This window comes from Hypanus sabinus, chromosome 31 (genome assembly GCF_030144855.1).
Source record: "Hypanus sabinus isolate sHypSab1 chromosome 31, sHypSab1.hap1, whole genome shotgun sequence".
NCBI lineage: Eukaryota > Metazoa > Chordata > Chondrichthyes > Myliobatiformes > Dasyatidae > Hypanus > Hypanus sabinus.
The window spans coordinates 18,017,580-18,044,325 of NC_082736.1; positions in this window are offsets into that span (position 1 = coordinate 18,017,580).

Consider the following 26,746-nt stretch of genomic DNA (forward strand, 5'->3'; position numbering starts at 1 on the left):
CCTTCCTTGGACACAGGGCCAGGATGCTTCTGCAGGGCCCGGACCCTTCCTTGGACAGGGCCAGGATGCTTTCACAGGGCCGGGACCCTTTCTAGGACACAGGGCCAGAATGCTTCCACAGGTCCAGGACCCTTTCTAGGACACATCGCCAGGATGAATCCGCAGGGCCGGGACCCTTCCTTGGACACAGGGATTGGATGCTTCTGCAGGGCCCGGACCCTTCCTTGGACAGGGCCAGGATGCTTTCACAGGGCCGGGACCCATTCTAGGACACATGGCCAGGATGCAATCTTAGGGCCGGGCCCTTTCCTTGGACACTGGGACTGGATGCTTTCGCAGGGCCATGACCATTTCTAGGACACAGGGCCACGATGCTTTCGCAGGGCAGGGACCCTTTCTAGGATAGGGCCAGGATGCTTTCACAGTGCTGGGACCCTTTCTGGGACACCGGGGCAGGAGGCTTTCACAGGGCCGGGACACTTTCTAGGACACAGGGCCAGGAGGGGTGCTTCCGCAGGGCCGGGAGCTTTCCTTGGACACAGGGCCTGGATGCTTCCGCAGGGCCGGGTCCCCTCCTTGGATACAGGGCCAGGAACATTTCTCAAGGCCGGGACCGTTACTTGGACACAGGGCCAGGATGCTTTCACAGGGGCAGGACCATTTCTAGGACACATGGCCAGGATGAATCCGCAGGGCCGGGCCCGTTCCTTGGACACAGGGACAGGATGCTTTCGCAGGGCCATGACCATTTCTAGGACACAGGGCCACGATGCTTTCGCAGGGCAGGGCCCATTTCTAGGATAGGGCCAGGATGCTTTCACAGTGCTGGGACCCTTTCTGGGACACCGGGGCAGGAGGCTTTCACAGGGCCGGGACACTTTCTAGGACACAGGGCCAGGAGGGATGCTTCCGCAGGGCCGGGAGCTTTCCTTGGACACAGGGCCTGGATGCTTCCGCAGGGCCGGGTCCCCTCCTTGGATACAGGGCCAGGAATCTTTCACAAGGCCGGGACCGTTTCTGGGACACAGGGCCAGGATGCTTTCACAGGGCCAGGACCCTTTCTAGGACACATCGCCAGGATGAATCCGCAGGGCCGGGCCCCTTCCTTGGACACAGGGACAGGATGCTTTCGCAGGGCCGTGACCCTTTCTAGGACACTGGGCCAGGATGCTTTCGCAGGGCAGTGACCCTTTCTAGGATAGGGCCAGGATGCTTTCGCAGGTCAGTGATCCTTTCTAGGACACTGGGCCAGGATGGTTTCGCAGGGCCGGGACCCTTCCTTGGACACAGGGATTGGATGCTTCTGCAGGGCCCGGACCATTCCTTGGACAGGGCCAGGATGCTTTCACAGGGCCGGGACCCATTCTAGGACACATGGCCAGGATGCATTCTTAGGGCCGGGCCCGTTCCTTGGACACAGGGCCAGGATGCTTTCACAGGGCCATGACCCTTTCTAGGACACCTGGGCAGGATGAATCCGCAGGGCCGGGCCACTCCCTTGGACACAGGGACAGGATGCTTTCGCAGGGCCATGATACTTTCTAGGACACAGGGCCAGGATGGTTTCGCAGGGCAGTGACCCTTTCTAGGATAGGGCCAGGATGCTTTCGCAGGTCAGTGACCCTTTCTGGGACACAGGGCCAGGATGCTTTCACAGGGCCAGGACCCTTTCTAGGACACATCGCCAGGATGAATCCGCAGGGCCGGGCCCCTTCCTTGGACACAGGGACAGGATGCTTTCGCAGGGCCGTGACCCTTTCTAGGACACTGGGCCAGGATGCTTTCGCAGGGCAGTGACCCTTTCTAGGATAGGGCCAGGATGCTTTCGCAGGTCAGTGATCCTTTCTAGGACACTGGGCCAGGATGGTTTCGCAGGGCCGGGACCCTTCCTTGGACACAGGGATTGGATGCTTCTGCAGGGCCCGGACCATTCCTTGGACAGGGCCAGGATGCTTTCACAGGGCCGGGACCCATTCTAGGACACATGGCCAGGATGCATTCTTAGGGCCGGGCCCGTTCCTTGGACACAGGGCCAGGATGCTTTCACAGGGCCATGACCCTTTCTAGGACACCTGGGCAGGATGAATCCGCAGGGCCGGGCCACTCCCTTGGACACAGGGACAGGATGCTTTCGCAGGGCCATGATACTTTCTAGGACACAGGGCCAGGATGGTTTCGCAGGGCAGTGACCCTTTCTAGGATAGGGCCAGGATGCTTTCGCAGGTCAGTGACCCTTTCTGGGACACAGGGCCAGGATGCTTTCACAGGGCCAGGACCCTTTCTAGGACACATCGCCAGGATGAATCCGCAGGGCCGGGCCCCTTCCTTGGACACAGGGACAGGATGCTTTCGCAGGGCCGTGACCCTTTCTAGGACACTGGGCCAGGATGCTTTCGCAGGGCAGTGACCCTTTCTAGGATAGGGCCAGGATGCTTTCGCAGGTCAGTGATCCTTTCTAGGACACTGGGCCAGGATGGTTTCGCAGGGCAGGGACCATTTCTAGGACAGTGCCAGGATGCTTTCGCAGGGCCGGGACCCTTTCTAGGACACAGGGCCAGGATGCTTTCACAGGGCTGGGACCCTTTCTGGGACAGTGCCAGGATGCTTTCGCAGGGCCGGGACACTTTCTAGGACACAGAGCCACGATGCTTTCGCAGGTCCGTGACCCTTCCTTGGACAGGGCCAGGATGCTTTCACAGGGCCGGGACCCTTTCTTGGACTCATGGCCAGGATGCATTCTTAGGGCCGGGCCCGTTCCTTGGACCCAAGGACAGGATGCTTTCGCAGGGCCATGACCCTTTCTAGGAAACAGAGCCACGATGCTTTCGCAGGGCAGGGACCCTTTCTAGGACACAGGGCCAGGATGGTTTCGCAGGGCCGGGGCCCTTCCTTGGACACAGGTCCAGGATGCTTCTGCAGGGCCTGGACCCTTCCTTGGACAGGGCCAGGATGCTTTCACAGGGCCGGGACCCTTTCTAGGACACATGGCCAGGATGCATTCTTAGGGCCGGTCCCGTTCCTTGGTCACAGGGAAAGGATGCTTTCGCAGGGCCGGGACCCTTTCTAGGATAGGGCCAGGATGCTTTCGCATGTCCGTGACCCTTTCTAGGACACAGGGCCAGCATGGTTTCGCAGGGCCGGGACCCTTTCTAGGGCACAGGGCCAGGATGCTATTGCAGGGTCGGGACCATTCCTAGGACACATGGCCGGGATGCATCCGCAGGGCCGGGCCCCTTCCTTGGACACAGGGAGAGGATGCTGTCGCAGGGCCGCGACCCTTTCTAGGACACAGGGTCAGGATGCATTCGCAGGGCCGGGCCACTTTCTAGGACAGTGCAAGGATGCTTTTGCAAGGCCGGGACCCTCTCTAGGATACAGGCCTGGATGCTTTCAAAGGGCCGGGACACTTCCTTGGACACAGGGCCAGGATGTTTTCGCAGGGCAAGGAGCCTTCCTTGGACACAGGGTCAGGATGCTTTCGCAGGGCCATGACCCTTTCTAGGACACAGGGCCAGGATGCTTTTGCAGGGCCGGGACCCTTTCTAGGACAGGGCAGGGATGCTTTCGGACGGCCATGGCCCTTTCTAGGGCAGGGCCAGTATGCTTCCTTAGGGCCGGGACTCTCTCTAGGACACATGGCCGGGATGCATCCGCAGGGCCGGGCCCCTTCCTTGGACACAGGGCCAGGATGCTTTCGCAGGGCTGTGACCCATTCTAGGACACAGGGCCAGGATGCTTTCACAGCGCTGGGACACTTTCTAGGACAGGGCCAGGATGGTTTCGCAGGGGCGTGACCCTTTCTAGGACACAGGGCCAGGATGCCTTCACAGGGCTGGCACCCTTTGTAGGACACAGGACCAGGATGCTTTCGCTGGGCTGGGACCATTTCTAGGACACAGGGCCAGGATGCTTTCACAGTGCTGGGACCCTTTCTGGGACACAGGGGCAGGAGGCTTTCACAGGGCCGGGACACTTTGTAGGACACAGGGTCAGGAGGGATGCTTCCGCAGGGCCGGGAGCTTTCCTTGGACACAGGGCCTGGATGCTTCCGCAGGGCCGGGTCCCCTCCTTGGATACAGGGCCAGGAACCTTTCACAAGGCCGGGACCGTTTCTGTGACACAGGGCCAGGATGCTTTCACAGGGCCAGGACCCTTTCTAGGACACATGGCCAGGATGAATCCGCATGGCCGGGCCACTTTCTAGGACACAGGGAAAGGATGCTGTCGCAGGGCCGCGACCCTTTCTAGGACAGAGGGTCAGGATGCATTCGCAAGGCCGGGCCACTTTCTAGGACACAGGCCAGGATGCTTTCACAGGGCCGGGACACTTCCTTGGACACAGGGCCAGGATGCTTTCACAGGGCCGGGACCCTTTCTAGGACACAGGGCCAGAATGCTTCCACAGGTCCAGGACCCTTTTTAGGACACAGGGCCAGGATGGTTTGGCAGGGCCGGGACCCTTCCTTGGACACAGGGCCAGGATGCTTCTGCAGGGCCCGGACCCTTCCTTGGACAGGGCCAGGATGCTTTCACAGGGCCGGGACCCTTTCTAGGACACAGGGCCAGAATGCTTCCACAGGTCCAGGACCCTTTCTAGGACACATCGCCAGGATGAATCCGCAGGGCCGGGACCCTTCCTTGGACACAGGGATTGGATGCTTCTGCAGGGCCCGGACCCTTCCTTGGACAGGGCCAGGATGCTTTCACAGGGCCGGGACCCATTCTAGGACACATGGCCAGGATGCAATCTTAGGGCCGGGCCCTTTCCTTGGACACTGGGACTGGATGCTTTCGCAGGGCCATGACCATTTCTAGGACACAGGGCCACGATGCTTTCGCAGGGCAGGGACCCTTTCTAGGATAGGGCCAGGATGCTTTCACAGTGCTGGGACCCTTTCTGGGACACCGGGGCAGGAGGCTTTCACAGGGCCGGGACACTTTCTAGGACACAGGGCCAGGAGGGGTGCTTCCGCAGGGCCGGGAGCTTTCCTTGGACACAGGGCCTGGATGCTTCCGCAGGGCCGGGTCCCCTCCTTGGATACAGGGCCAGGAACATTTCTCAAGGCCGGGACCGTTACTTGGACACAGGGCCAGGATGCTTTCACAGGGGCAGGACCATTTCTAGGACACATGGCCAGGATGAATCCGCAGGGCCGGGCCCGTTCCTTGGACACAGGGACAGGATGCTTTCGCAGGGCCATGACCATTTCTAGGACACAGGGCCACGATGCTTTCGCAGGGCAGGGCCCATTTCTAGGATAGGGCCAGGATGCTTTCACAGTGCTGGGACCCTTTCTGGGACACCGGGGCAGGAGGCTTTCACAGGGCCGGGACACTTTCTAGGACACAGGGCCAGGAGGGATGCTTCCGCAGGGCCGGGAGCTTTCCTTGGACACAGGGCCTGGATGCTTCCGCAGGGCCGGGTCCCCTCCTTGGATACAGGGCCAGGAATCTTTCACAAGGCCGGGACCGTTTCTGGGACACAGGGCCAGGATGCTTTCACAGGGCCAGGACCCTTTCTAGGACACATCGCCAGGATGAATCCGCAGGGCCGGGCCCCTTCCTTGGACACAGGGACAGGATGCTTTCGCAGGGCCGTGACCCTTTCTAGGACACTGGGCCAGGATGCTTTCGCAGGGCAGTGACCCTTTCTAGGATAGGGCCAGGATGCTTTCGCAGGTCAGTGATCCTTTCTAGGACACTGGGCCAGGATGGTTTCGCAGGGCCGGGACCCTTCCTTGGACACAGGGATTGGATGCTTCTGCAGGGCCCGGACCATTCCTTGGACAGGGCCAGGATGCTTTCACAGGGCCGGGACCCATTCTAGGACACATGGCCAGGATGCATTCTTAGGGCCGGGCCCGTTCCTTGGACACAGGGCCAGGATGCTTTCACAGGGCCATGACCCTTTCTAGGACACCTGGGCAGGATGAATCCGCAGGGCCGGGCCACTCCCTTGGACACAGGGACAGGATGCTTTCGCAGGGCCATGATACTTTCTAGGACACAGGGCCAGGATGGTTTCGCAGGGCAGTGACCCTTTCTAGGATAGGGCCAGGATGCTTTCGCAGGTCAGTGACCCTTTCTGGGACACAGGGCCAGGATGGTTTCGCAGGGCCGGGACCCTTCCTTGGACACAGGGTCAGGATGCTTCTGCAGGTCCCGGACCCTTCCTTGGACAGGGCCAGGATGCTTTCACAGGGCCGGGACCCTTTCTAGGACACATGGCCAGGATGCATTCTTAGGGCCGGGCCCGTTCCTTGGACACAGGGACAGGATGCTTTCGCAGGGCCATGACCCTTTCTAGGACAGGGCCACGATGCTTTCGCAGGGCAGGGACCATTTCTAGGACAGTGCCAGGATGCTTTCGCAGGGCCGGGACCCTTTCTAGGATAGGGCCAGGATGCTTTCGCAGGGCCGCGACCCTTTCTAGGACACAGGGCCACGATGCTTTCACAGGGCTGGGACCCTTTGTAGGACACAGGACCTGGATGCTTTCGCAGGGCTGGGACCCTTTCTAGGACACAGGGCCAGGATGCTTTCACAGGGCTGGGACCCTTTCTGGGACAGGGCCAGGATGCTTTCGCAGGGCCGGGACCATTTCTAGGACACAGGGCCACGATGGTTTCGCAGCGCAGTGATCCTTCCTAGGATAGGGCCAGGATGCTTTCGCAGGTCAGTGACCCTTTCTAGGACACAGGGCCAGGATGGTTTCGCAGGGCCGGGACCCTTCCTTGGACACAGGGCCAGGATGCTTCTGCAGGGCCCGGACCCTTCCTTGGACAGGGCCATGATGCTCTCACACGGCCGTGACCCTTTCTAGGACACATGGCCAGGATGCATTCTTAGGGCCGGACCAGTTCCTTGGACACAGGGACAGGATGCTTTCGCAGGGCCATGACCCTTTCTAGGATACAGGGCCTCGATGCTTTCGCAGGGCAGGCACCCTTTCTAGGACAGTGCCAGGATGCTTTCGCAGGGCCGGGACCCTTTCTAGGACACAGGGCCACGATGCTTTCACAGGGCTGGGACCATTTGTAGGACACAGGACCTGGATGCTTTCGCAGGGCTGGGACCCTTTCTAGGACACAGGGCCAGGATGCTTTCACAGGGCTGGGACCCTTTCTGGGACACAGGGCCAGGATGCTTTCGCAGGGCCGTGACCCTTTCTAGGACTCTGGGCCAGGATGCTTTCGTAGGGCAGTGTCTCTTTCTAGGACAGGGCCAGGATGCTTTCGCAGGGCCGCGACCCTTTCTGGGACACAGGGCCACGATGCTTTCGCAGTGCCGGGACCCTTTCTAGGACAGTGCCAGGATGCTTTCGCAGGGCCGGGTCCCCTCCTTGGATACAGGGCCAGGAACCTTTCTCAAGGCCGGGACCGTTTCTGGGACACAGGCCCAGGATGCTTCCACAGGGCCAGGACCCTTTCTAGGACACATCGCCAGGATGAATCCGCAGGGCCGGGCCCCTTCCATGGACACAGGGATTGGATGCTTCTGCAGGGCCGGGACCCTTTCTAAGACACAGGGCCATGATGGTTTCGCAGGGCAGTGACCCTTTCTAGGATAGGGCCAGGATGCTTTCGCAGGTCAGTGATCCTTTCTAGGACACAGGGCCAGGATGGTTTCGCAGGGCCGGGACCCTTCCTTGGACACAGGGATTGGATGCTTCTGCAGGGCCCGGACCCTTCCTTGGACAGGGCCAGGATGCTTTCACAGGGCCGGGACCCATTCTAGGACACATGGCCAGGATGCATTCTTAGGGCCGGGCCCGTTCCTTGGACACTGGGACAGGATGCTTTCGCAGGGCCATGACCATTTCTAGGACACAGGGCCACGATGCTTTCGCAGGGCAGGGACCCTTTCTAGGATAGGGCCAGGATGCTTTCACAGTGCTGGGACCCTTTCTGGGACACCGGAGCAGGAGGCTTTCACAGGGCCGGGGCACTTTCTAGGACACAGGGCCAGGAGGGATGCTTCCGCAGGGCCGGGAGCTTTCCTTTGACACAGGGCCTGGATGCTTCCGCAGGGCCGGGTCCCCTCCTTGGATACAGGGCCAGGAACATTTCTCAAGGCCGGGACCGTTTCTGGGACACAGGGCCAGGATGCTTTCACTGGGCCAGGACCATTTCTAGGACACATGGCCAGGATGAATCCGCAGGGCCGGGACCGTTCCTTGGACACAGGGACAGGATGCTTTCGCAGTGCCATGACCCTTTCTAGGACACAGGGCCTCGATGCTTTCGCATGACAGGGACCCTTTCTAGGACAGTGCCAGGATGCTTTCGCAGGGCCGGGACCCTTTCTAGGACACAGGGCCACGATGCTTTCACAGGGCTGGGACCCTTTGTAGGACACAGGACCTGGATGCTTTCGCAGGGCTGGGACCCTTTCTAGGACACAGGGCCAGGATGCTTTCACAGGGCTGGGACCCTTTCTGGGACACAGGGCCAGGATGCTTGCGCAGGGCCGTGACCCTTTCTAGGACACTGGGCCAGGATGCTTTCGCAGGGCAGGGTCTCTTTCTAGGACAGGGCCAGGATGCTTTCGCAGGGTCGCGACCCTTTCTAGGACACAGGGCCACGATGCTTTCGCAGTGCCGGGACCCATTCTAAGACAGTGCCAGGATGCTTTCGGAGGGCCGGGAGCTTTCCTTGTACACAGGGCCTGGATGCTTCTGCAGGGCCCGGACCATTCCTTGGACAGGGCCAGGATGCTTTCACAGGGCCGGGACCCATTCTAGGACACATGGCCAGGATGCATTCTTAGGGCCGGGCCCGTTCCTTGGACACAGGGCCAGGATGCTTTCACAGGGCCAGGACCCTTTCTAGGACACCTGGGCAGGATGAATCCGCAGGGCCGGTCCCCTCCCTAGGACACAGGGACAGGATGCTTTCGCAGGGCCATGATACTTTCTAGGACACAGGGCCAGGATGGTTTCGCCGGGCAGTGACCCTTTCTAGGATAGGGCCAGGATGCTTTCGCAGGTCAGTGACCCTTTCTAGGACACAGGGCCAGGATGCATTCTTAGGACCGGGCCCGTTCCTTGGACGCAGGGACAGGATGCTTTCGCAGGGCGGGGACCCTTTCTAGGACAGTGCCAGGATGCTTTCGCAGGGCCGGGACCCTTTCTAGGATAGGGCCAGGATGCTTTCGCAGGTCAGTGACCCTTTCTAGGACACAGGGCAAGGATGGTTTCGCAGTGCCGGGACACTTTGTACGGCACAGGGCCAGGAGGGATGCTTCCGCAGGGCCGGGAGCTTTCCTTGGACACAGGGCCTGGATGCTTCCGCAGGGCCGGGTCCCATCCTTGGATACAGGGCCAGGAACCTTTCTCAAGGCCGGGACCTTTTCTTGGACACTGGGCCAGGATGCTTTCACAGGGCCAGGACCCTTTCTAGGACACATGGCCAGGATGAATCCGCAGGGCCGGGCCCCTTCCTTGGACACAGGGACAGTATGCTTTCGCAGGGTCATGAAACTTTCTAGGACACAGGGCCAAGATGGTTTCGCAGGGCAGTGACCCTTTCTCGGATAGGGCCAGGATGGTTTCGCAGGTCAGTGATCCTTTCTAGGGCACAGGGCCAGGATGGTTTCGCAGGGCCGGGACCCTTCCTTGGACAGGGCCAGGATGCTTTCACAGGGCCGGGAGCCTTTCTAGGACACAGGGCCAGGATGCCTTCACAGGGCTGGGATCCTTTGTAGGACAAAGGACCAGGATGCTTTCGCAGGGCTGGGACCATTTCTAGGACACAGGGCCAGGATGCTTTCACAGTGATGGGACCCTTTCTGGGACCCAGGGGCAGGAGGCTTTCACAGGGCCGGGACACTCTGTAGGACACAGGGCCAGGAGGGATGTTTCGCAGGGCCGGGAGCTTTCCTTGGACACAGGGCCTGGATGCTTCCGCAGGGCCGGGTCCCCTCCTTGGAAACAGGGCCAGGAACCTTTCACAAGGCCGGGACCTTTTCTGGGACACAGGGCCAGGATGCTTTCACAGGGCCAGGACCCTTTCTAGGACACATGGCCAGGATGAATCCGCAGGGCCGGGCCCCTCCCTTGGACACAGGGACAGGATGCTTTCGCAGGGCCATGATACTTTCTAGGACACAGGGCCAGGATGGTTTCGCAGGGCCGGGACCCTTCAATGGACACAGGGACAGGATGCTTCTGCAGGGCCCGGACCCTTCCTTGGACAGGGCCAGGCTGCTTTCACAGGGCCGGGACCCTTTCTAGGACACATGGCCAGGATGCATTCTTAGGACCGGGCCCGTTCCTTGGACACAGGGACAGGATGCTTTCGCAGGGCCATGACCCTTTCTAGGACCCAGGGCCACGATGCTTTCGCAGGGCCATGACCCTTTCTAGGACCCAGGGCCACGATGCTTTCGCAGGGCAGGGACCCGTTCTAGGACAGTGCCAGGATGCTTTCGCAGGTCCGGGAGCCTTTCTAGGATAGGGCCAGGATGCTTTCGCAGGTCAGTGACCCTTTCTAGGACACAGGGCAAGGATGGTTTCGCAGGGCGGGACACTTCCTTGGACACAGGGACAGGATGCTTCTGCAGGGCCCGGACCCTTCCTTGGACAGGGCCAGGCTGCTTTCACAGGGCCGGGACCCTTTCTAGGACACATGGCCAGGATGCATTCTTAGGACCGGGCCCGTTCCTTGGACACAGGGACAGGATGCTTTCGCAGGGCCATGACCCTTTCTAGGACCCAGGGCCACGATGCTTTCGCAGGGCCATGACCCTTTCTAGGACCCAGGGCCACGATGCTTTCGCAGGGCAGGGACCCGTTCTAGGACAGTGCCAGGATGCTTTCGCAGGTCCGGGAGCCTTTCTAGGATAGGGCCAGGATGCTTTCGCAGGTCAGTGACCCTTTCTAGGACACAGGGCAAGGATGGTTTCGCAGGGCGGGACACTTCCTTGGACGCAGGGCCAGGATGCTTCTGCAGGGCCCGGACCCTTCCTTGGACAGGGCCAGGATGCTTTCACAGGGCCGGGACGCTTTCTAGGACACATGGCTAGGATGCATTCTTAGGGTCGGGCCCGTTCCTTGGACACAGGGACAGGATGCTTTCCCAGGGCCATGTCCCTTTCTAGGACACAGGGCCAGTATGCTTTCGCAGGGCCGTGCCCCTTTCTAGGAAAGAGGACCAAGATGGATTTGCAGGGCCGGGACCCTTCCTTGGACACAGGACGAGGATGCTTTCGCAGGGCCGGGCCCCTTCCTTGGACACAGGGACAGGATGCTTTCGCAGGGCCATGACCCATTTTAGGACAGGGCCGCGATGCTTTCGCAGGGCCGGGACACTTTCTAGGACAGTGCCATGATGCTTCCGCATGGCCGGGACCCTTTCTAGGACAGTGCCAGGATGCTTTCGCAGGGCCGGGACCCTTTCTAGGACATAGGGCCAGGATGCTTGCGCAGGGCCGTGACCCTTTCTAGGACACTGGGCCAGGATGCTTTCGCAGGGCAGGGTCTCTTTCTAGGACAGGGCCAGGATGCTTTCGCAGGGCCGCGACCCTTTCTAGGACACAGGGCCACGATGCTTTCGCAGTGCCGGGACCCTTTCTAGGACAGTGCTAGGATGCTTTCGCAGGGCCGGGAGCTTTCCTTGGACACAGGGCCTGGATGCTTCCGCAGGGCCGGGTCCCCTCCTTGGATACAGGGCCAGGAACCTTTCACAAGGCCGGGACCGTTTCTGGGACACAGGGCCAGGATGCTTTCACAGGGCCAGGACCCTTTCTAGGACACATCGCCAGGATGAATCCGCAGGGCCTGGCCTCTTACTTGGACACAGGGACAGGATGCTTTCGCAGGACCATGACACTTTCTAGGACACAGGGCCAGGATGGTTTCGCAGGGCCGGGACCCTTTCTAAGTCACAGGGCCATGATGGTTTCGCAGGGCAGTGACCCTTTCTAGGATAGGGCCAGGATGCTTTCGCAGGTCAGTGATCCTTTCTAGGACACTGGGCCAGGATGGTTTCGCAGGGCCGGGACCCTTCCTTGGACACAGGGATTGGATGCTTCTGCAGGGCCCGGACCATTCCTTGGACAGGGCCAGGATGCTTTCACAGGGCCGGGACCCATTCTAGGACACATGGCCAGGATGCATTCTTAGGGCCGGGCCCGTTCCTTGGACACAGGGCCAGGATGCTTTCACAGGGCCAGGACCCTTTCTAGGACACCTGGCCAGGATGAATCCGCAGGGCCGGGCCCCTCCCTTGGACACAGGGACAGGATGCTTTCGCAGGGCCATGATACTTTCTAGGACACAGGGCCAGGATGGTTTCGCAGGGCAGTGACCCTTTCTAGGATAGGGCCAGGATGCTTTCGCAGGTCAGTGACCCTTTCTAGGACACAGGGCCAGGATGCATTCTTAGGACCGGGCCCGTTCCTTGGACGCAGGGACAGGATGCTTTCGCAGGGCAGGGACCCTTTCTAGGACACATGGCCAGGATGAATCCGCAGGGCCGGGCCCCTTCCTTGGACACAGGGACAGTATGCTTTCGCAGGTCAGTGACCCTTTCTAGGATACAGGGCAAGGATGGTTTCGCAGTGCCGGGACACTTTGTACGGCACAGGGCCAGGAGGGATGCTTCCGCAGGGCCGGGAGCTTTCCTTGGACACAGGGCCTGGATGCTTCCGCAGGGCCGGGTCCCATCCTTGGATACAGGGCCAGGAACCTTTCTCAAGGCCGGGACCTTTTCTTGGACACAGGGCCAGGATGCTTTCACAGGGCCAGGACCCTTTCTAGGACACATGGCCAGGATGAATCCGCAGGGCCGGGCCCCTTCCTTGGACACAGGGACAGTATGCTTTCGCAGGGTCATGAAACTTTCTAGGACACAGGGCCAAGATGGTTTCGCAGGGCAGTGACCCTTTCTAGGATAGGGCCAGGATGGTTTCGCAGGTCAGTGATCCTTTCTAGGGCACAGGGCCAGGATGGTTTCGCAGGGCCGGGACCCTTCCTTGGACAGGGCCAGGATGCTTTCACAGGGCCGGGACCCTTTCTAGGACACAGGGCCAGGATGCCTTCACAGGGCTGGGATCCTTTGTAGGACAAAGGACCAGGATGCTTTCGCAGGGCTGGGACCATTTCTAGGACACAGGGCCAGGATGCTTTCACAGTGATGGGACCCTTTCTTGGACCCAGGGGCAGGAGGCTTTCACAGGGCCGGGACACTTTGTAGGACACAGGGCCAGGAGGGATGTTTCGCAGGGCCGGGAGCTTTCCTTGGACACAGGGCCTGGATGCTTCCGCAGGGCCGGGTCCCCTCCTTGGAAACAGGGCCAGGAACCTTTCACAAGGCCGGGACCTTTTCTGGGACACCGGGCCAGGATGCTTTCACAGGGCCAGGACCCTTTCTAGGACACATGGCCAGGATGAATCCGCAGGGTCGGGCCCCTTCCTTGGACACAGGGACAGTATGCTTTCGCAGGGTCATGAAACTTTCTAGGACACAGGGCCAAGATGGTTTCGCAGGGCAGTGACCCTTTCTAGGATAGGGCCAGGATGGTTTCGCAGGTCAGTGATCCTTTCTAGGGCACAGGGCCAGGATGGTTTCGCAGGGCCGGGACCCTTCCTTGGACAGGGCCAGGATGCTTTCACAGGGCCGGGACCCTTTCTAGGACACAGGGCCAGGATGCCTTCACAGGGCTGGGATCCTTTGTAGGACAAACGACCAGGATGCTTTCGCAGGGCTGGGACCATTTCTAGGACACAGGGCCAGGATGCTTTCACAGTGATGGGACCCTTTCTTGGACCCAGGGGCAGGAGGCTTTCACAGGGCCGGGACACTTTGTAGGACACAGGGCCAGGAGGGATGTTTCGCAGGGCCGGGAGCTTTCCTTGGACACAGGGCCTGGATGCTTCCGCAGGGCCGGGTCCCCTCCTTGGAAACAGGGCCAGGAACCTTTCACAAGGCCGGGACCTTTTCTGGGACACAGGGCCAGGACCCTTTCTAGGACACATGGCCAGGATGAATCCGCAGGGCCGGGCCCCTCCCTTGGACACAGGGACAGGATGCTTTCGCAGGGCCATGATACTTTCTAGGACACAGGGCCAGGATGGTTTCGCAGGGCCGGGACCCTTCAATGGACACAGGGACAGGATGCTTCTGCAGGGCCCGGACCCTTCCTTGGACAGGGCCAGGCTGCTTTCACAGGGCCGGGACCCTTTCTAGGACACATGGCCAGGATGCATTCTTAGGACCGGGCCCGTTCCTTGGACACAGGGACAGGATGCTTTCGCAGGGCCATGACCCTTTCTAGGACCCAGGGCCACGATGCTTTCGCAGGGCCATGACCCTTTCTAGGACCCAGGGCCACGATGCTTTCGCAGGGCAGGGACCCTTTCTAGGACAGTGCCAGGATGCTTTCGCTGGTCCGGGAGCCTTTCTAGGATAGGGCCAGGATGCTTTCGCAGGTCAGTGACCCTTTCTAGGACACAGGGCAAGGATAGTTTCGCAGGGCGGGACCCTTCCTTGGACGCAGGGCCAGGATGCTTCTGCAGGGCCCGGACCCTTCCTTGGACAGGGCCAGGATGCTTTCACAGGGCCGGGACGCTTTCTAGGACACATGGCTAGGATGCATTCTTAGGGTCGGGCCCGTTCCTTGGACACAGGGACAGGATGCTTTCCCAGGGCCATGACCCTTTCTAGGACACAGTGCCACGATGCTTTCGCAGGGCAGGGACCCTTTCTAGGACAGTGCCAGGATCCAGTCGCAGGGCCGGGACCCTTTCTAGGATAGGGCCAGGATGCTTTCACAGTGCTGGGACACTTTCTGGGACACCGGGGCAGGAGGCTTTCACAGGGCCGGGACACTTTGTAGGGCACAGGGCCAGGAGGGATGCTTACGCAGGGCCGGGAGCTTTCCTTGGACACAGGGCCTGGATGCTTCCGCAGGGCCGGGTCCCCTCCTTGGATACTGGGCCAGCAACCTTTCTCAAGGCCGGGACCTTTTCTTGGACACAGGGCCAGGATGCTTTCACAGGGCCAGGACCCTTTCTAGGACACATGGCCAGGATGAATCCGCAGGGCCGGGCCCCTTCCTTGGACACAGGGACAGTATGCTTTCGCAGGGCCATGACACTTTCTAGGACACAGGGCCAAGACGGTTTCGCAGGGCAGTGACCCTTTCTAGGATAGGGCCAGGATGGTTTCGCAGGTCAGTGATCCTTTCTAGGGCACAGGGCCAGGATGGTTTCGCAGGGCCGGGACCCTTCCTTGGACTCAGGGACAGGATGCTTCTGCAGGGCCCGGACTCTTCCTTGGACAGGGCCTGGATGCTTTCACAGGGCCGGGACCCTTTCTAGGACACAGGGCCAGGATGCCTTCACAGGGCTGGGACTCTTTGTAGGACGAAGGACCAGGATGCTTTCGCAGGGTTGGGACCATTTCTAGGACACAGGGCCAGGATGCTTTCACAGTGATAGGACCCTTTCTGGGACACAGGGGCAGGAGGCTTTCACAGGGCCGGGACACTTTGTAGGACACAGGGCCAGGAGGGATGTTTCGCAGGGTCGGGAACTTTCCTTGGACACAGGGCCTGGATGCTTCCGCAGGGCCGGGTCCCCTCCTTGGAAACAGGGCCAGGAACCTTTCACAAGGCCGGGACCTTTTCTGGGACACAGGGCCAGGATGCTTTCACAGGGCCAGGACCCTTTCTAGGACACATGGCCAGGATGAATCCGCAGGGCCGGGCCCCTCCCTTGGACACAGGGACAGGATGCTTTCGCAGGGCCATGATACTTTCTAGGACACAGGGCCAGGATGGTTTCGCAGGGCCGGGACCCTTTCTAGGACTCATGGCCAGGATGCATTCTTAGGACCGGGCCCGTTCCTTGGACACAGGGGCAGGATGCTTTCGCAGGGCCATGACCCTTTCTAGGACCCAGGGCCACGATGCTTTAGCAGGGCCATGACCCTTTCTAGGACCCAGGGCCACGATGCTTTCGCAGGGCAGGGACCCTTTCTAGGACAGTGCCAGGATGCTTTCGCAGGGCCGGGACCCTTTCTAGGATAGGGCCAGGATGCTTTCGCAGGTCAGTGACACTTTCTAGGACACAGGGCAAGGATGGTTTCGCAGGGCCGGGACCCTTCCTTGGACTCAGGGACAGGATGCTTCTGCAGGGCCCGGACCCTTCCTTGGACAGGGCCAGTCTGCTTTCACAGGGCCGGGACCCTTTCTAGGACACATGGGCAGGATGCATTCTTAGGACCGGGCCCGTTCCTTGGACACAGGGGCAGGATGCTTTCGCAGGGCCATGACCCTTTCTAGGACCCAGGGCCACGATGCTTTCGAAGGGCCATGACCCTTTCTAGGACCCAGGGCCACGATGCTTTCGCAGGGCAGGGACCCTTTCTAGGACAGTGCCAGGATGCTTTCGCAGGGCCGGGACCCTTTCTAGGATAGGGCCAGGATGCTTTCGCAGGGCCGGGAGCTTTCCTTGGACACAGGGCCAGGAACCTTTCACAAGGCAGGGACCGTTTCTGGGACACAGGGCCAGGATGCTTTCACAGGGCCAGGACCCTTGCTAGGACACATCGCCAGGATGAATCCGCAGGGCCGGGCCCCTTCCTTGGACACAGGGACAGGATGCTTTCGCAGGGCCATGACACTTTCTAGGACACAGGGCCAGGATGGTTTCGCAGGGCAGTGACCCTTTCTAGGATAGGGCCAGGATGCTTTCGCAGGGCCTGGACCCTTCCTTGGACACAGGGATTGGATGCTTCTGCAGGGCCCGGACCATTCCTTGGACAGGGCCAGGCTGCTTTCACCGGGCCGGGACCCTTTCTAGGACATGGCCAGGATGCATTCTTAGGACCGGGCCCGTTCCTTGGACACAGGGGCAGGATGCTTTCGCAGGGCCATGACCCTTTCTAAGACCCAGGGCCACGATGCTTTCGCAGGGCCATGACCCTTTCTAGGACCCAGGGCCACGATGCTTTCGCAGGGCAGGGACCCTTTCTAGGACAGTGCCAGGATGCTTTCGCAGGGCCGGGACCCTTTCTAGGATAGGGCCAGGATGCTTTCGCAGGGCCGGGAGCTTTCCTTGGACACAGGGCCAGGAACCTTTCACAAGGCAGGGACCGTTTCTGGGACACAGGGCCAGGATGCTTTCACAGGGCCAGGACCCTTTCTAGGACACATCGCCAGGATGAATCCGCAGGGCCGGGCCCCTTCCTTGGACACAGGGACAGGATGCTTTCGCAGGGCCATGACACTTTCTAGGACACAGGGCCAGGATGGTTTCGCAGGGCAGTGACCCTTTCTAGGATAGGGCCAGGATGCTTTTGCAGGGCCGGGACCCTTCCTTGGACACAGGGATTGGATGCTTCTGCAGGGCCCGGACCATTCCTTGGACAGGGCCAGGATGCTTTTACAGGGCAATGACCCTTTCTAGGACACAGGGCCAGTATGCTTTCGCAGGGCCGTGCCCCTTTCTAGGAAAGAGGGCCAAGATGGATTTGCAGGGCCGGGACCCTTCCTTGGACACAGGACCAGGATGCTTTCGCAGGGCCGGGCCCCTTCCTTGGACACAGGGACAGGATGTTTTCGCAGGGCCATGACCCTTTCTAGGACAGGGCCACGATGCTTTCGCAGGGCCGGGACACTTTCTAGGACAGTGCCAGGATGCTTTCGCAGGGCCGGGACCCTTTCTAGGACATAGGGCCAGGATGCATTCACAGGGCTGGGACCCTTTGTAGGACACAAAAAGTGGATGCTTTCGCAGGGCTGGTACCCTTTCTAGGAAACAGGGCCAGGATGCATTCATAGGGCTGGGACCCTTTCTGGGACACAGGGCCAGGAACCTTTCACAAGTCCGGGACCGTTTCTAGGACACAGGGCCAAGATGGTTTTGTAGGGCCGGGATCCTTCCTTGGACACAGGACCAGGATGCTTTCGCAGGGCTGGGACCCTTTCTAGGTCACAAGGCCAGGATGCTTTCACAGGGCTGGGACCCTTTCAATGGACAGGGCCAGGATACCTCCGCAGGGCCGGGACTCTCGCTAGGACACATGGTCAGGATGCATCCGCAGGGCCGGGCCCCTTCGTTGGACACAGGGCCAGGATGCTTTCACAGTGCTGGGACCCTTTGTAGGACAGGGCCACCTTGCTTTCGCAGTGCCGGGACCCTTTCTAAGACAGTGCCAGGATGCTTTCGCAGGGCCGGAACCCTTTCTAGGACACACGGCAAGGATGCTTTCTCAGGGATGGGACCTTTTGTAGGACACAGGGCCTGGATGCTTCCGCAGGGCCGTGACGCTTTCTAGGATAGGGCCAGGATGCTTTCGCAGGTCCGTGACACTTTCTAGGACACCGGGCCAGGATGGTTTCGCAGGGGCCGGGACCCTTTCTAGGACACAGGGCCACGATGCTTTCGCAGGGCCGGGACCCTTTCTAGGACAGTGCCATCATGCTTTCGCAGGGCCGGGACCCTTTCTAGGACAGAGGGCCAGGATGCATTCACAGGGCTGGGACCCTTTGTAGGACACAGAACGTGGATGATTTCGCAGGGCCGGGACCCTTCCTTGGACACAGGACCAGGATGTTTTCGCAGGGCTGGGAACCTTTCTAGGTCACAGGGCCAGGATGCTTTCACAGGCCTTGGACCCTTTCTAGGACAGGGCCAGGATGCTTCCGCAGGGCCTCGACTCTCGCTAGGACTCATGGCCAGGATGCATCCGCAGGGCCGGGCTCCATCCTTGGACACAGGGCCAGGATGCTTTCACAGGGCTGGGACCCTTTGTACGACACAGGACCAGGATGCTTTCGCAGGGCTGGGACCCTTTCTAGGACACAGGGCCAGGATGCTTTCACAGGGTTGGGACCCTTTCTGAGACACATGGCCTGGATGCTTTTGCAGGGCCGGGACCTTTTCTAGGACACAGGGCCAGGAGGCTTTCACAGGGCCTGGACACTTTCCAGGACACAAGGCCCGGAGGATTTTGCAGGGCCGGGACCTTTTCTGGGACACATGGCCAGGATGCTTCCGCAGGGCCGGGAGCTTTCCTTGGACACAGGGCCTGGATGCTTCCGCAGGGCCGGGTCCCCTCCTTGGACACAGGTCCAGGAACCTTTCACAGTGCTGGGACCCTTTGTAGGACAGGGCCACCTTGCCTTCGCAGTGCCGGGACCCTTTCTAGGACACAGGGCCAGGATGCTTTCGCAGGGCAGGGTCTCTTTCTAGGACAGCGCCAGGATGATTTCACAGGGCCGGGATCCTTTGTAGGTCACAGTACCTGGATGCTTTCGCAGGGCTTGGACCCTTTCTAGGACACAGGGCCAGGATGCTTTCACAAGGCTGGGACCCTTTCTGGGACACAGGGCCAGGATGCTTTTGCAGGGCCGGTACCTTTTCTAGGACACAGGGCCAGGACGTTTTCGCAGGGCCGGGACCCTTTCTAGTGCACAGGGCCAGTATGCTTTCGCAGGGCCGTGCCCCTTTCCAGGACACAGGGCCAGGATGCTTTCGCAGGGCCGGGACCCGTCCTTGGACCCAGGGCCAGAATGCTTTCGCAGGGCAGGGTCTCTTTCTAGGACAGGGCCAGGATGCTTTCGCAGGGCCGGGCCCCTTTCTGGGACACAGGGCCAGGATGCTTTCACAGGGCTGGGACCCTTTCTAGGACACAGGGCCAGGATGCATTCACAGGGCTGGGACTCTTTGTAGGACACAGGACCTGGATGCTTTCGCAGGGCTGGGACCCTTTCTAGGACACAGTGCCAGGATGCTTTCACACGGCTGTGACCCTTTCTGGGACACAGTGCCAGGATGCCTTTGCAGGGCCGGGACCTTTTCTAGGACACAGGACCAGGATGCTTCCGCAGGGCCTGGACCATTTCTTGGACACAAGGCCAGGATGCTTTCACAGGGCCGGGACCCTTTCTAGGACACAGGGCCAGGAAGCTATCGCAGGGCCGGGACCCTTTCTTGGACTCAGGACCAGGATGCTTTCGCAGGGCCGGGACCCTTTCTAGGATAGTGCCAGGATGCTTTCGCAGGTCCGTGACCATTTCTAGGACACAGGGCCAGGATGGTTTCGCAGGGCCGGGACCCTTCCTTGGACACTGGGCCAGGATGCTTCTGCAGGGCCGGGACCCTTCTTTGGATAGGGCCAGGATGCTTTCACAGGGCCGGGCCCCTTCCTTGGACACAGGGACAGGATGCATTCGCATTGCCATGACCCTTTCTAGGACAGGGCCCGGGTGCTTTCTCAGGGCTAGGACACTTCCTTGGACACATGGCCAGGATGCTTCCGCATGTCCGGGAGCTTTCCTTGGATATAGGGCCTGGATGCTTCCGCAGGGCCTGGTCCCCTCCTTGGACACAGGGCCAGGAACCTTTCACAGGGCCTGGACCGTTTCTAGTACACAGGCCAAGGATGCTTTCGCAGGGCCTGGACCCTTTCTAGGACACAAGGTCAGTATGCTTTCACAGGGCCGGAACCCTTCCTTGGACGCAGGGCCAGGATGCTTTCGCAAGGCAAGGACCCTTCCTTGGACACAGGGCCAGTATGCTTTCGCAGGGCCGTGCCCCTTTCTAGGACACAGGGACAAGATGGTTTTGCAGGGCAGGGACCATTCCTTGGAAACAGGACCAAAATGCTTTCGCAGGGCTGGGCCCCTTTCTAGGACAGGGTCAGGATGCCTTCGCAGGGCCGTGACCCTTTCTAGGACAGTTCCAGGATGCTTTCACAGGGCCGGAACCCTTCCTTGGACACAGGGCCAGGATGCTTTCGCAGGGCAAGGATCCTTCCTTGGACACAGGGCCAGTATGCTTTCGCAGGGCCGTGCCCCTTTCTAGGACACAGGGCCAAGATGGTTTTGCAGGGCCGGGACCCGTCCTTGGACACAGGGCCAGGATGCTTTCGCAGGGCAGGGTCTCTTTCTAGGACAGGGCCAGGATGCTTTCACAGGGCCTGGACCCTTTCTGGGACACAGGGCCAGGATGCTTTCACAGGGCTGGGACCCTTTCTAGGACACAGGGCCAGGATGCATTCACAGGGCCGGGACCCTTTGTAGGTCACAGGACCTGGATGCTTTCGCAGGGCTGGGACCCTTTCTAGGACACAGTGCCAGGATGCTTTCACACGGCTGGGACCCTTTCTGGGACACAGTGCCAGGATGCCTTTGCAGGGCCGGGACCTTTTCTAGGACACAGGGCCCGGAGGCTTTCGCAGGGCCATGACCATTTCTAGGACACAGGGCGAGGATTCTTTTGTAGGGCTGGGACCCTTTCTAGGACAGGGCCAGGATGCATCCGCAGGGCCGGGCCCCTTCCTTGGACACAGTGTCAGGATGCTTTCACAGGGCCGGGCCCCTTTCTAGGACACAGGGACAGGATGCTTTCACAGGGCTGGGAACCTTTGCACGACAGAGGACCAGGATGCTTTCGCAGTGCTGGGACCCTTTCTAGGACACAGGGCCAGGATGCTTTCACAGTGCCGGGACTCTTTCTAGGACACATGGCCAAGATGCTTTCGCAGGGCCGTGACCCTTTCTAGGACACAGTGCCAGGATGCTTTCGCAGGGCAGGGTCTCTTTCTAGGACAGGGCCAGGATGCCTTCACAGGGCCGGGACCCTCTCTAGGACACATGGCCAGGATTCATCTGCAGGGCCGGGCCCTTTCCTTGGTCACAGGGCCAGGATGCTTTCACAGGGCAATGACCCTTTCCAGGACAGACCCGGATGCTTTCACAGGGCAATGACTCTTTCTAGAACAGGACCAGGATGCTTTCGCAGGGCTGGGACCCTTCCTTGGACACAGGGCCTGGATGCTTTCGCAGGGCCGTGACCCTTTCTAGGATAGGGCCAGGATGATTTCGCAGGTCCGTGACCCTTTCTAGGATACAGGGCCAGGATGGTTTCGCAGGGCCGGGACCCTTCCTTGGTCACAGGGCCAGTATGCTTTCGCAGTGCCGTGCCCCTTTCTAGGACACAGGGCCAAGAATGTTTTGCAGGGCAGGGACCCGTCCTTGGACACAGGGCCAGGATGCTTTCGCAGGGCAGGGCCTCTTTCTAGGACAGGGCCAGGATGCTTTCACAGGGCCTGGACACATTCTGGGACACAGGACCAGGATGATTTCGCTGGGCCGGGCCCCTTCCTTGGACACAGGGACAGGATGATTTCGCAGGGCCGGGACACTATCTAGGACAGGGCCCGGGTGCTTTTGCAGGGCTGGGACACTTCCTTGGACACAGGGCCTGAATGCTTTCGCAGGGCCATGACCCTTTCTAGGACACAGGGCTAGGATGCTTTCACAGGGCTGGGACCCTTTATAGGACACAGGGCCAGGATGCTTTCAGACGGCTGGGACCCTTTCTGGGACACAGGGCCAGGATGCTTTTGCAGTGCCGGTACCTTTTCTAGGACACAGGGCCAGGACGTTTTCGCAGGGCCGGGACCCTTTCTAGTGCACAGGGCCAGGATGCATTCACAGGGCCGGGACCCGTCCTTGGACACAGGGCCAGGATGCTTTCGCAGGGCAAGGATCCTTCCTTGCACACAGGGCCAGTATGCTTTCGCAGGGCCGTGCCCCTTTCTAGGACACAGGGCCAAGATGGTTTTGCAGGGCCGGGACCCGTCCTTGGACACAGGGCCAGGATGCTTTCGCAGGGCAGGGTCTCTTTCTAGGACACAGGACCAGGACGCTTCCGCAGGGCCTGGACCATTTCTTGGACACAAGGCCAGGATGCTTTCACAGGGCCGGGACCCTTTCTAGGACACAGGGCCAGGAAGCTATCGTAGGGCCGGGACCCTTTCTTGGTCTCAGGACCAGGATGCTTTCGCAGGGCCGGGACCCTTTCTAGGATAGTGCCAGGATGCTTTCGCAGGTCCGTGACCATTTCTAGGACACAGGGCCAGGATGGTTTCGCAGGGCCGGGACCCTTCCTTGGACACTGGGCCAGGATGCTTCTGCAGGGCCGGGACCCTTCTTTGGATAGGGCCAGGATGCTTTCACAGGGCCGGGCCCCTTCCTTGGACACAGGGACAGGATGCATTCGCAGTGCCATGACCCTTTCTAGGACAGGGCCCGGGTGCTTTCTCAGGGCTAGGACACTTCCTTGGACACATGGCCAGGATGCTTCCGCATGTCCGGGAGCTTTCCTTGGATATAGGGCCTGGATGCTTCCGCAGGGCCTGGTCCCCTCCTTGGACACAGGGCCAGGAACCTTTCACAGGGCCTGGACCGTTTCTAGTACACAGGCCAAGGATGCTTTCGCAGGTCCGTGACCATTTCTAGGACACAGGGCCAGGATGGTTTCGCAGGGCCGGGACCCTTCCTTGGACACTGGGCCAGGATGCTTCTGCAGGGCCGGGACCCTTCTTTGGATAGGGCCAGGATGCTTTCACAGGGCCGGGCCCCTTCCTTGGACACAGGGACAGGATGCATTCGCAGTGCCATGACCCTTTCTAGGACAGGGCCCGGGTGCTTTCTCAGGGCTAGGACACTTCCTTGGACACATGGCCAGGATGCTTCCGCATGTCCGGGAGCTTTCCTTGGATATAGGGCCTGGATGCTTCCGCAGGGCCTGGTCCCCTCCTTGGACACAGGGCCAGGAACCTTTCACAGGGCCTGGACCGTTTCTAGTACACAGGCCAAGGATGCTTTCGCAGGGCCTGGACCCTTTCTAGGACACAAGGTCAGGATGCTTTCACAGGGCCGGAACCCTTCCTTGGACGCAGGGCCAGGATGCTTTCGCAAGGCAAGGACCCTTCCTTGGACACAGGGCCAGTATGCTTTCGCAGGGCCGTGCCCCTTTCTAGGACACAGGGCCAAGATGGTTTTGCAGGGCAGGGACCATTCCTTGGAAACAGGACCAAAATGCTTTCGCAGGGCCGGGCCCCTTTCTAGGACAGGGTCAGGATGCCTTCGCAGGGCCGTGACCCTTTCTAGGACAGTTCCAGGATGCTTTCACAGGGCCGGAACCCTTCCTTGGACAGGGCCAGGATGCTTTCGCAGGGCCGTGACCCTTTCTAGGACAGTTCCAGGATGCTTTCACAGGGCCGGAACCCTTCCTTGGACACAGGGCCAGGATGCTTTCGCAGGGCAAGGATCCTTCCTTGGACACAGGGCCAGTATGCTTTCGCAGGGCCGTGCCCCTTTCTAGGACACAGGGCCAAGATGGTTTTGCAGGGCCGGGACCCGTCCTTGGACACAGGGCCAGGATGCTTTCGCAGGGCAGGGTCTCTTTCTAGGACAGGGCCAGGATGCTTTCACAGGGCCTGGACCCTTTCTGGGACACAGTGCCAGGATGCCTTTGCAGGGCCGGGACCTTTTCTAGGACACAGGACCAGGATGCTTCCGCAGGGCCTGGACCATTTCTTGGACACAAGGCCAGGATGCTTTCACAGGGCCGGGACCCTTTCTAGGACACAGGGCCAGGAAGCTATCGCAGGGCCGGGACCCTTTCTTGGACTCAGGACCAGGATGCTTTCGCAGGGCCGGGACCCTTTCTAGGATAGTGCCAGGATGCTTTCGCAGGTCCGTGACCATTTCTAGGACACAGGGCCAGGATGGTTTCGCAGGGCCGGGACCCTTCCTTGGACACTGGGCCAGGATGCTTCTGCAGGGCCGGGACCCTTCTTTGGATAGGGCCAGGATGCTTTCACAGGGCCGGGCCCCTTCCTTGGACACAGGGACAGGATGCATTCGCAGTGCCATGACCCTTTCTAGGACAGGGCCCGGGTGCTTTCTCAGGGCTAGGACACTTCCTTGGACACATGGCCAGGATGCTTCCGCATGTCCGGGAGCTTTCCTTGGATATAGGGCCTGGATGCTTCCGCAGGGCCTGGTCCCCTCCTTGGACACAGGGCCAGGAACCTTTCACAGGGCCTGGACCGTTTCTAGTACACAGGCCAAGGATGCTTTCGCAGGGCCTGGACCCTTTCTAGGACACAAGGTCAGGATGCTTTCACAGGGCCGGAACCCTTCCTTGGACGCAGGGCCAGGATGCTTTCGCAAGGCAAGGACCCTTCCTTGGACACAGGGCCAGTATGCTTTCGCAGGGCCGTGCCCTTTTCTAGGACACAGGGCCAAGATGGTTTTGCAGGGCAGGGACCATTCCTTGGAAACAGGACCAAAATGCTTTCGCAGGGCTGGGCCCCTTTCTAGGACAGGGTCAGGATGCCTTCGCAGGGCCGTGACCCTTTCTAGGACAGTTCCAGGATGCTTTCACAGGGCCGGAACCCTTCCTTGGACAGGGCCAGGATGCTTTCGCAGGGCCGTGACCCTTTCTAGGACAGTTCCAGGATGCTTTCACAGGGCCGGAACCCTTCCTTGGACACAGGGCCAGGATGCTTTCGCAGGGCTGGGACCCTTTCTAGGACACAGTGCCAGGATGCTTTCACACGGCTGGGACCCTTTCTGGGACACAGTGCCAGGATGCCTTTGCAGGGCCGGGACCTTTTCTAGGACACAGGGCCTGGAGGCTTTCGCAGGGCCATGACCATTTCTAGGACACAGGGCGAGGATTCTTTTGCAGGGCTGGGACCCTTTCTAGGACAGGGCCAGGATGCATCCGCAGGGCCGGGCCCCTTCCTTGGACACAGTGTCAGGATGCTTTCACAGGGCCGGGCCCCTTTCTAGGACACAGGGACAGGATGCTTTCACAGGGCTGGGAACCTTTGCACGACAGAGGACCAGGATGCTTTCGCAGTGCTGGGACCCTTTCTAGGACACAGGGCCAGGATGCTTTCACAGTGCCGGGACTCTTTCTAGGACACATGGCCAAGATGCTTTCACAGGGCCGGGACCCTTTCTAGGACACAGGGCCAGGAAGCTATCGTAGGGCCGGGACCCTTTCTTGGTCTCAGGACCAGGATGCTTTCGCAGGGCCGGGACCCTTTCTAGGATAGTGCCAGGATGCTTTCGCAGGTCCGTGACCATTTCTAGGACACAGGGCCAGGATGGTTTCGCAGGGCCGGGACCCTTCCTTGGACACTGGGCCAGGATGCTTCTGCAGGGCCGGGACCCTTCTTTGGATAGGGCCAGGATGCTTTCACAGGGCCGGGCCCCTTCCTTGGACACAGGGACAGGATGCATTCGCAGTGCCATGACCCTTTCTAGGACAGGGCCCGGGTGCTTTCTCAGGGCTAGGACACTTCCTTGGACACATGGCCAGGATGCTTCCGCATGTCCGGGAGCTTTCCTTGGATATAGGGCCTGGATGCTTCCGCAGGGCCTGGTCCCCTCCTTGGACACAGGGCCAGGAACCTTTCACAGGGCCTGGACCGTTTCTAGTACACAGGCCAAGGATGCTTTCGCAGGTCCGTGACCATTTCTAGGACACAGGGCCAGGATGGTTTCGCAGGGCCGGTACCCTTCCTTGGACACTGGGCCAGGATGCTTCTGCAGGGCCGGGACCCTTCTTTGGATAGGGCCAGGATGCTTTCACAGGGCCGGGCCCCTTCCTTGGACACAGGGACAGGATGCATTCGCAGTGCCATGACCCTTTCTAGGACAGGGCCCGGGTGCTTTCTCAGGGCTAGGACACTTCCTTGGACACATGGCCAGGATGCTTCCGCATGTCCGGGAGCTTTCCTTGGATATAGGGCCTGGATGCTTCCGCAGGGCCTGGTCCCCTCCTTGGACACAGGGCCAGGAACCTTTCACAGGGCCTGGACCGTTTCTAGTACACAGGCCAAGGATGCTTTCGCAGGGCCTGGACCCTTTCTAGGACACAAGGTCAGGATGCTTTCACAGGGCCGGAACCCTTCCTTGGACGCAGGGC